Below are 12157 nucleotides of genomic sequence, written 5' to 3'. Positions count from 1 at the left end.
GTGCACATGGTGCACATATTAAATCATTACCACTCATTTTAGATCTAACGTCTCTAGTTGTTTGGTACATTTTACTAAGGACACCCTCCAACGTGGTGGTGTGTAGTGGTGGAAGGTGTTATTTGTAAATTGAATAATCAACTAGAGACGTTAGATCTAAAATGAGTGGTGATGATTTAATATATGCACCATGTGCACCAGTCTTCTATGTGCACCAGATATGTCCTCCCTAACAAAGCCTTCCAGAACCCAATGCCTGGCTCGCTACAAGTCATCATCAACTAGACCAATGCCTGGCTCCTCTCGCTACGGAGTGCAGCCGTGCAGGTAGGAAGCCAGGAAGCGGACGCTGCGGTTGCGCTCCCGCAGACCCGCAAGGTCTCCTCAGCTGCGGACGCTGCGAAGCATGGGCGGCTGGGCGTGCTGTGCTCTCCTTGAGGCCTCGACTCCGGCTCCGAGTCCGACCTCCATGCTGCGTCCTCCCTGGGAGGCCGAGACGGACGAGGTCGAGATCCACAGCGAGATCCGAATGGATGGCAGCGGCCGGCGAAGGGAAGTGGGAGAAAATGGGTGCGGTGTGCGTGACTGCGTCTGCGGTGATGAGTGAGACGGCCTGCGTGGGTGTGTGACTGCGTCTTCGGCTGGACCGTCCTGTTTTCGTGCCGGACCGGCACGAACCCGGCCCACAGTGACGTGCCGGGCCTTGTAGCACGACGGGCCGACATTTAGAACACGACCCAGCCCGCAATTCGTGTCGTGCTAACCCGAATTTAAATCAGTCGTGTCGGGCCATGCTTTGTTACATTTTTCACGGGCCGTGCTCGGGCCGGCCCATTAGGCACGGCCCAGACTTTCAGGACTAACGTGACCTGAGCGTACTCCGACTCTGTATATTATGTTTTAATTTTCTAATGTAATCTCGATTGGGGAGAATGGAACCATGGAGGATCACGCCGCATCGTCAACTCATCGCCGCCTAATTTAACCAGTGAGTCGGTGGTCACGTCGTGCCAACCTAGCCCTAGTGTCCTATCGCATGCCACTCTTCTCACTCGTTAATATGGAATATAGCAGAATGTAGCGGTTGAGGCATGATGGTTGGTGTAGTTTTCTAAAGAAGGTCCCTTCTTTTTGTATTACATATGGTGTCGAAGTTCTATAGATGGTGCTGATGTACCTTATGAAAAATCAGCAAGGTATGCCCATACTCGAAACCAAACAAATGATGGTCATTTTGGAGAGAAGCATACATTGGTGTTATTGATCAAATTAGTCAAGGGTTTGATAATCGATTTGATGAGATTAATATGGAGCTATTGTCTTGTATGTCATCCTTTAGTCCTTTCCCACTCCTTTGCTTCTTTTGATGTAAAAAAGGTATGTAGATTGGGTGAATTTTATCCTAATGACATCTCCAACAACAATTTGCTACAACTAGAATTGCAACTTGATAATTATATTGATGACATGCAACGAGACGAATGCTTCCAAGGTCTAGACAATATTGTTGATCTCTTAGTTAAGCTTGTTGGAACAAAGAGGCACAAAGTGTATGATATGGTGTACTTGTTTCTCAAATTGGTATTGCTTTTATCGATGGCAATTGCTTTTAAAGGTATTTTCCGCATTGGTTATAGTGAAACCAAAATCAAGGAATAAGCTAGGTGCTACTGTTTTGGATGATTGTCTACTCATATTTATTCTGCGGGATATTTTCCAAGTTGATGAAGATGGTATATATGTGACATTCATGTCATTGAGAAAGTGGATGATCAACCAGTAATATTGTAAGTCTCTTCTATATCTATATTTTTGAGTATTTGTATTTCTTTTGAACAATTTGTATTAAGATTTATTGTATTAAGATTTATCGTCATACTGTATATGGTCTTACCAAATTAAAATATGGTTTTATCAAATTCTAAATGTTTTACCAAATTATATAAAGACGTTTTTTTTTTGCATCACATACCACTTGGACAAATTCTAGGCCCGTCCCTGTCTGGGACTGGGAGGCCTATCTAGTTCAGCACTTAATTCAAGCTGTGCTCGAGACGGGCTCCAGAAATTCTAGTAGATAGTGTACTCGAAAGCAAAAAAGGAAACCCTATCCATGCTGTGTGTTTCTCGTAAGGACGACGAATCTTGCCACGGATTATCGTATCCTCTTGAGGCGCAGAGGTGCCAGACAACGTTGGATCGACGACCACGATTTGGAAACTGAGAACACTGACCATAACGCTGGACAAAAAAAATGTGGCACAAATTTTGGCATGGTTAAGTACACACCATTTTCTGTAGTGAAGATACATGTTCTACGACCGGTACGAGAAGATCAGACTCCTCGTTCGTTCTCACGGTGCATGGATGAGACTTGCATGGTGGAAAAAAAGTTCCAAACATGGGCCATGAATTCATGGCATAACTTCTTTCCACGCCCATCTGCCTCAGGCTTCGGGCCCAAGCAGGGGCTATGTGCCTCTGTCAGCTGGCTCATAGCGGTAATCACAGAATAAACTCTTCGCCAGCCAGAGAGGGTTCTTTCTTTGGCAAATATGCCCACTGTATTATGATCACCGGCTGCTACCATGATAAAAATAAAACCTTGGCATAGCAATTCGTGTCAGGGGCATGGTTGGTAAAGTTTCAGCGATCGTATATGATCTTTCCACGCCTATCTGCTTCTTTGTGTGAGATTAGTTCCCCAGTGTACTCACCAAGTTGTTCATGTTTGTTAACACTATCCTGAGTGCTAGTTTGGGTACTCTAGTAATGAAAGGGATTAGAGTGGATTGAGATGTATTATGAGAGTTTTTGATCTATTGGGGATTTATACACTCTCCAATCCCTCCAAACCACTTCAATACTAGAGTACCCAAACTAGGCCTGAAGGTTTATGAAAAAAAAACAGACAAGACAGCTAGCATACAGGGAATGTGGGAGCAGAATAGAACAGATGAATGAATAGTTTCACCCTTAGGAATAATGCTCTAGCTCTAATTTATTTAGTGTACTAGCTTTCTTTCAATTTAGTAGTTTGGTAAAATGATTGTATTAAACATAATAAGCTAATTGCTATCAAGAGACAAAACTCAATTATAATCTACACAAGGCTGAATAGACAAGTACAGATATAATTTCAAGAATATGTAAACTACACAGGCCACGGGACGACACAAGGTTTGTTTGCTTGCGGATATGGGCATATGGCAAGTTCAAACTTAGATGATTCCTGTGCCAACTTGCATCACACACCAAACTCACGATAAAGACGTTGTAAGAATCATTGTAGAGAGGCACTTCAAGAAGTCAGAATTTTATTATTGATGTTTTTATTATGAATCTATCTCAAGGTATGAGCAAAAGAGCCTCTCGTAATAATAATTGGAGCCGATAACAATCACCAATATCGGTCGGTCAACGATCTTCTGCTGCCTCTAAGCCAGGACAACAATATCTAGGTGGAACAAAAATCTTGCAACTCAATATGGTCACTAGAGCCACTAGATGCAACATTCAATACAAAATCACTAAGGTCCGTTTGTGTTGACACCTTTTTCGGGTGCCAAACACTCAACAAGAACCGGCGGCGGTGCTCTCTGCACAGGCGCGGACGGTCCGCGGCACAGGGCCGGACGGTCCGCGACCTGGAGCAGGGGCAAAGGTTCCCTGCCTGACGGTCGGACGGTCCGCGCCTACAGGCCGGACGGTCCGCGCGTGCGCAGGGGGTGACGAAGGTCGCCGGCGGCGCCTGGATCTCGCTCCCGGGAGGAACCCCGTCGGGGAGGAGAGATCCAAGTGTCGTCTAGGCTCGACAGACCGACCTAGACTCCTCTAATCGACGTAGAGTCGAAGAGAGGCGGAGAATTTGGAGATTGAGAGGCTAAACTAGAACTAGACTAGAACTATTCCTAATGCGTAAGGTAAAAACGAGAAATAGACTTGATTTGTTCGATTGATGGGGGTTCAATCGGCCGTAGCCCTTCATCTATATAAAGGGGGAGGTCTGGATCCGCTTCCAACTGATTTCCGAGTTAATCCCGTGGTTTTAGGTAACCAATCCCGCGAGAAACTAGGAACCCTAACTGATTCTGCGCACGCGCGGACCGTCCGCGCCACCACCGCGGACAGTCCGGACCGCGGACCGTCCGGCCTCAGGGCCGGACCGTCCGCGAGACACATTTGGTGTCCAACATATGCCCCCTGCCTTTTGGTGAAGGTTGACGAACCAAAAGCATATGAACTAAACCTGATGTAAGTCACCGGCTTTTCAATATTGAGATCATTTAATAAAGCATCAATGTATAACGGCCGTTTCAGATTTTATCTTTCTCAGCCATGAGTCCATGACCGTTTGATCACTGAATCAAAAGGAATAGAATGGAGGTGCCCCCAGTATGGATAGACAAAGGGATTATACATGTACCATGGATTCATCATCGTACTATTCCATGTTTGAACAGGATAATATACTGACAATGAGTAAACGGGTGGAAAGTACCCTGGTCTCATAGGATGAATAGGCGATGCTTGTTGTGTCGCCTTTCGGGCCGTTTTGTTTACCCGTTTCATTTTAGTAGGTGACCGAGGTTTCTTCGTTGACCGATCACGTAGAACGGTCTTCTCGCTAGTATTCTTGGAGAGCAACTGATCAACAGTAGAGTCAGCTTTGATCAGTCGACCATTTGTGCTTCGCCGTTGTGTCTCCTTCCCTTTTAAGGTTTTGTGTGGAGGCTGACACCTTTGGGCATAGGCGGACTGTCCGGCAGAGTTAGCCGAACCATCTGTCTGAACACCGGACCGTCCGCACGTAGGTGCCAGATCGTCCGTGATGCTCAGGACAGGCTGTCGTGCTTGACTCATTAATTGTGCCTGCCCCCCGGTGCCTCCGGACTTTTTAGCCTTATCATCCGGAGCCTTTCGAACAATCTCCTTTTGTGATATATTCGACGTGCGAGGACTACCAATGATGATGTCTTTGCTTTTGCCTTTATCGGCCATTTCGGGCCGAACTAAGATCTTTTTGCATGTGATATCTATTGTATTAACAGGAAATGGTTGTGTGTCCACTTGCATTTCCTGAAAAGCTAATCGGCCCTCATTTATGGCCGATTGTACCTGTCGACGAAAAACATTACAGTCATTGGTGGCATGAGAAAAAGAATTATGCCACTTACAATAAGCACGTCTCTTTAATTCATCTATAGGAGGGATAGTATGAGTTAATTTAATGTTGCCATTTTTAAGTAACTCATCAAATATCTTATCGCATTTGGCAACATTAAAGGTAAATTTAATCTCTTCTTGCCGATTCTTTTGAACCGGCTGTAAGGAAGAACATGCTGAAGATTTGGCCTTTGTTGGCCAAATAAACTCAGCGGTATATACATCTGCGGATTCATCATCTGAACTATCACGCTCTATTAGATGTATAGTACGGGCGGTCGATTTTGATGTCTCTTTAAATCGGCTTTCACAGGCTAAAGCCCGCTGATGTAGTTGGGCTATCGAAAAGAACTGGGTCCCATCTAATTTGTCTCTTAAGTAGGATAGCAACCCATTAAAAGCTAACCCTGCTAGCTCTTTGTCTGCGACATGGATCCGAAAGCATCGGTTTCTAGTGTCCCGGAACCTCCGGATATAATCATTAACCGATTCTTCGCGTCCTTGTCGAACTGAAGCTAAGTCAGCTAGTCCTAATTCATATTCCCCGGCAAAGAAATGTTCATGAAATTTACTTTCTAACTCATTCCAGGAATTAATGGAATTAGGAGGCAGGGCGGCGTACCATGCAAAAGCGGTACCAGTAAGGGATAGAGAAAATAACCGAACACGAAATGCTTCTCCATCGGCCAATTCACCTAGGTGTGCTAGGAACTGGCCTATGTGTTCGTGTGTGCTCCTCCCATTCTCACCAGAAAGCTTGGAAAATTCTGGTATCCTTGCCCCTTGTGGATATGGGACAGTGTCAAACCGGTGATTATACGGCTTTTGGTATGATTGCCCTACTCTGGCTACACTAACTCCGAACTTATCTCGAAATAGTTCAGTCATCTCTTCCCTAATTTTTTCCATTGCACCCGGTGGCAGACCACCGGATCCTGGGCTATGGGGCTCATTTGGTCGGGTATTAGTATACCGACCTTCTTGCCGTGACCGATCGATAGTGTTGATCGGTCTGTGGTTGTATGGTACGTTATGGTTTAAATATGTAGAGGGCGAAACATACTGCTGCTGTGGTGTGTAATAATTTGGTGCATGGTGTGCAACAACAGGTTCTGCGTATGCATATCCAGCTTGCCCGGTGGTAAATCCGAACTGACCGGTTGCGTTCGCCATTATCGGGACGCCATGTGGTAGTCCTGGTGCGGGCCCGGACTGTCCGGCAGGGAAAGCCGGACGGTCCGCATAAGGGTCGGACGGTCCGGGCAGAAGCTCGGACGGTTCGACCGCGTCCAGGGTCACCGGTCTGCCAAGCAGGGACGGCGGTGGTGAGAGCACCTAGAGAGGGGGTGAATAGGTGATCCTGTGAAACTTAAACTTATAGCCACAAAAACTTGTTAAGTGTTAGCACAATAATCGCCAAGTGGCTAGAGATGAGTCTCAACAAATCACAATACCACAAAAGATCAACACAGAGAAAACACAGTGGTTTATCCCGTGGTTCGGCCAAGTACAAAACTTGCCTACTCCACGTTGTGGCGTCCCAACGGACGAGAGTTGCACTCAACTCCTCTCAAGTGATCCAATGATCAACTTGAATACCACAGTGTTATGCTTTTCCTTTCAGTATCCCGTTTGCGAGGAATCTCCACAACTTGGAGTCTCTCGCCCTTACACTTGAGATTCACAAAGAAATACGTAGTAAGGGAGGGAAGCAACACACACAAATCCACAGCAAAATGCGCACACACACGGCCAAGAATCGAGCTCAAAAGACTATCTCAAAGTTCTCACTAGAACAGAGCTCGAATCACTGAGAATGACAAACGGATGTGCAAAGACTGAGTGTGGATGATCAAGAATGCTCTAAGGTTGCTTGGTGTACTCCTCCATGCGCCTAGGGGTCCCTTTTATAGCCCCAAGGCAGCTAGGAGCCGTTGAGAGCAATTCTGGAAGGCTGATCTTGCCTTCTGTCATCGGGCGCACCGGACAGTCCGGTGCACACCGGACACTGTCCGGTGCCCGATTTCTTTCCTTAAACGGCCCAGTCGACCGTTGCAGATCTGGGAGCCGTTGGCGCACCGGACAGTCCGGTGCACACCGGACAGTCCGGTGCACACCGGACAGTCCGGTGCCCCCTTCCGACCGTTGGCTCGGCCACGTGTTGCGCGCGGATTCCGCGGCCGACCGTTGGCCCGGCCGACCGTTGGCTCACCGGACAGTCCGGTGCACGCCGGACAGTCCGGTGAATTTTAGCCGTACGCCGTCGGCGAATTCCCGAGAGCGGCCACTTCGCTCGAGGCAGCCTGGCGCACCGGACACTGTCCGGTGCACCACCGGACAGTCCGGTGCTCCAGACCGAACAGCTTTTTGGCTGTACACAGCCAACTTTTCTCTGACTCGATTTCTCCTGTTTCAAGCACTTAGACACAATACATTAGTCTTCAAAACAATGTACTAAGGCTTAGAAACATACCTTTACTCTTGATTTGCACTTTGTCCATCCATGGGTATAGATTCACATTTAAGCACCTGTGTTGGCACTCAATCACCAAAATACTTAGAAATGGCCCAAGGGCACATTTCCCTTTCAATCTCCCCCTTTTTGGTGATTTATGCCAACACAACATAAAGCAACTAGAACAAGTGCAATATCACTTCAAATAAAAACTCAAATTTATTTTGATTCAATTTGGCATATATGGATCATCCTTTGCCACCACTTGGTTTGTTTTTGCAAATCAAACTCAAATCTCTATCTCTAAGTCAAACACACATGTTGAAGCATAAAGAGAGTCATTCCAAAAGAGATTGATCAAAGATTTCAAAAACTCCCCCTATTTCCCATAATCAATACTTCTCCCCACAAGAAGCCAACTTTTGACAAGAGAGACAACAAAAGAGTTTTGAAAAAGCTCTATTCTACTATTTTCAAAATCTCTATTTTCAAAATCTCTCAAGTGGTAGCTGATCCATTTATCGCTTTGGCCTTTATTTTCTCCCCCTTTGGCATCAAGCACCAAAACGGGATCAATCTTGGCCCCAGAACCCCATTGCCTCACCAAAAATCTTCAATAAGAATACAAAGGCAATAAGAGTACATGAAATGAACTTGGAATAAGTTACCCTCTCATCAGAGTGCAGTGGAAGTCTTTCATGGTCCAAGTCCACCTTTTCCCTTTTAATTCTCCTTTGAGACTAAAACAAGCAAACTCAAGCATACGGTTAGTCTCAAAGGGTCAAGTTGTAACACATCTCCCCCTAAAACTGTGCATCACTTTGCAACGGACTTGTGAGGTCCAGGGAGTGTTTGTACAACTTGAGCACCACATTAAGCAACAAAATGCAGAATGAACATGATCAAAGGCATAAACACATGTATGCTACAATTCAATCCAAGTTCCGCGAATCTAAGACATTAAGCTCACTACGCAACCTGCAAAAGGTCTTATCATCTAGAGGCTTGGTAAAGATATCGGCTAGCTGGTTCTCGGTGCTAACATGAAACACTTCGATATCTCCCTTTTGCTGGTGGTCTCTCAAAAAGTGATGTCGGATGTCTATGTGCTTTGTGCGGTTGTGTTCAACAGGATTTTCCGCCATGCGGATAGCACTCTCATTATCACATAGGAGTGGGATTTTGCTCAGATTGTAGCCAAAGTCCCGGAGGGTTTGCCTCATCCAAAGTAGTTGCGCGCAACACTGTCCTGCGGCAACATACTCGGCCTCAGCGGTGGATAGGGCAACGGAGGTTTGTTTCTTAGAGTTCCACGACACCAGGGACCTTCCTAAGAATTGGCACGTCCCTGATGTACTCTTCCTATCGACCTTACATCCAGCATAGTCGGAATCTGAGTATCCAACCAAGTCAAAGGTAGACCCCTTTGGATACCAGAGCCCGAAGCAAGGCGTAGCAACCAAATATCTAAGAATTCGCTTCACCGCCACTAAGTGACACTCCTTAGGATCGGATTGAAATCTAGCACACATGCATACGCTAAGCATAATATCCGGTCTACTAGCACATAAATAAAGTAAAGACCCTATCATTGACCGGTATGCTTTTTGATCAATGGACTTACCTCCTTTGTTGAGGTCGGTGTGTCCGTCGGTTCCCATCGGAGTCTTTGCGAGCTTGGCATCCTTCATCCCAAACCGCTTTAGCAGATCTTGCGTGTACTTCGTTTGGGAGATGAAGGTGTCGTCCTTGAGTTGCTTCACTTGGAACCCAAGGAAGTAGTTCAACTCGCCCATCATCGACATCTCGAATTTTTGCGTCATCACCCTGCTAAACTCTTCACAAGACTTTTGGTTAGTAGAACCAAATATTATGTCATCGACATAAATTTGGCACACAAACAAATCACCATCACATGTCTTAGTAAAGAGAGTTGGATCGGCTTTCCCAACCTTGAAAGCATTAACAATTAGAAAGTCTCTAAGGCATTCATACCATGCTCTTGGGGCTTGCTTAAGTCCATAGAGCGCCTTAGAGAGCTTACACACGTGGTCGGGGTACCGTTCATCCTCGAAGCCAGGGGGTTGCTCCACGTACACCTCCTCCTTGATCGGCCCGTTGAGGAAAGCGCTCTTCACATACATTTGGTACAACCTGAAAGAATGGTGAGCGGCATATGCTAGCAAGATGCGAATTGACTCTAGCCTAGCCACAGGAGCAAACGTCTCCTCAAAGTCCAAACCTGCGACTTGGGCATAACCTTTTGCCACAAGTCGAGCCTTGTTCCTCGTCACCACCCCGTGCTCGTCCTGTTTGTTGCGGAACACCCACTTGGTTCCCACAACATTTTGCTTGGGACGAGGCACCAGTGTCCAAACTTCATTGCGCTTGAAGTTGTTGAGTTCCTCCTGCATGGCTAACACCCAGTCCGGATCTAGCAAGGCCTCTTCTACCCTGAAAGGCTCAATAGAAGAGACAAAGGAGTAATGCTCACAAAAATTAACTAATCGAGATCGAGTAGTTACTCCCTTGCTAATATCACCCAGAATTAGGTCGACGGGATGATCCCTTTGAATCATCGCTCGAACTTGGGTTGGAGGTGCCGGTTGTGCTTCTTCCTCCATCACGTGATCATCTTGTGCTCCCCCTTGATCACACGCCTCCTTTTGATGAACCTGTTCATCGTCTTGAGTTGGGGGATGCACCGTTGTTGAGGAAGAAGGTTGATCTCGTTCATCTTGTTCCTGTGGCCGCACTTCTCCAATCGCCATGGTTCGTATAGCGGCTGTCGGAACATCTTCTTCATCTACATCATCACAATCAACAACTTGCTCTCTTGGAGAGCCATTAGTCTCATCAAATACAACGTCGCTAGAGACTTCAACCAAACCCGATGATTTGTTGAAGACTCTATACGCCTTTGTATTTGAGTCATAACCTAACAAAAACCCTTCTACAGCTTTGGGAGCAAACTTAGAATTTCTACCCTTCTTCACTAGAATGTAGCATTTGCTCCCAAATACACGAAAGTAAGATACATTGGGTTTGTTACCGGTTAGAAGCTCATAGGACGTCTTCTTGAGGAGGCGATGAAGGTAGACCCTGTTGATGGCGTGGCAAGCCGTGTTCACGGCTTCCGACCAGAAACACTCGGGGGTCTTGAATTCTCCAAGCATCGTCCTCGCCATATCGATTAGCGTCCTGTTCTTCCTCTCTACCACACCATTTTGCTGTGGTGTGTAGGGAGCGGAGAACTCGTGCTTGATCTCTTCCTCCTCAAGGAACTCCTCCACTTGAAGGTTCTTGAACTCGGACCCGTTGTCGCTTCTTATCTTCTTCACCTTGAGCTCAAACTCATTTTGAGCTCTCCTGAGGAAGCGCTTGAGGGTCCCTTGGGTTTCAGACTTATCCTGCAAAAAGAATACCCAAGTGAAGCGGGAAAAGTCATCAACAATAACTAAACCATACTTACTTCCTCCTATGCTCAGATAGGCGACGGGTCCGAAGAGGTCCATATGTAGCAACTCCAGGGGTCTTGATGTTGTCATCACATTTTTGGTGTGATGAGAGCCTCCCACCTGTTTCCCTGCTTGACAAGCTGCACAAGGTCTATCTTTTTCGAAATGAACATTGGTTAGACCTATCACGTGTTCTCCCTTTAGAAGCTTGTGGAGGTTCTTCATCCCCACATGTGCTAAGCGGCGATGCCACAGCCAGCCCATGCAAGTCTTAGCCATTAAGCATGCATCTAGACCGGCCTCTTCTTTTGCAAAATCAACTAAATAAAGTTTGCCGTCTAATACACCCTTAAAAGCTAGTGAACCATCACTTCTTCTAAAGACAGACACATCTACATTTGTAAATAGACAGTTATACCCCATGTTGCATAATTGACTAACAGATAGCAAATTATATCCAAGAGACTCTACTAAAAACACATTAGATATGGAGTGCTCATTAGAAATTGCAATTTTACCTAACCCTTTTACCTTGCCTTGATTCCCATCACCGAATATAATTGAATCTTGGGAATCCTTATTCTTGACGTAGGAGGTGAACATCTTCTTCTCCCCCGTCATATGGTTTGTGCATCCGCTATCAATAATCCAGCTTGAACCCCCGGATGCATAAACCTGCAAGGCAAATTTAGGCTTGGGACTTAGGTACCCAACTCTTGTTGGGTCCTACTAGGTTAGTCACAATTTCCTTAGGGACCCAAATGCAAGTTTTATCACCCTTGCATTTTGCCCCTAACTTTCTAGCAATTACCTTTCTATCCTTTCTACAAATTGCAAAGGAAGCATTCAAAGCATGATATATTGTAGAAGGCTCATTAACTTTCCTAGGAATATTAACAACATTCCTTCTACCAACATTTCTATCATGCACATATGAAGAACTAGAAGCAAACATAGCATGAGAAAAATCATCGTAAGCATTATAATTCCTATAAGCATTTCTAGTTTGTCTCCTATCATGATACAAAAAGGCATGGTTCTTTTTAGCACTAGTAGCCATAGGGGCCTTCCCTTTCTC

The sequence above is a fragment of the Zea mays genome, chromosome 9, assembly GCF_902167145.1.
Source record: "Zea mays cultivar B73 chromosome 9, Zm-B73-REFERENCE-NAM-5.0, whole genome shotgun sequence".
In the NCBI taxonomy this organism is placed as follows: Eukaryota; Viridiplantae; Streptophyta; class Magnoliopsida; order Poales; family Poaceae; genus Zea; species Zea mays.
This window is presented reverse-complemented; position numbering follows the sequence as displayed.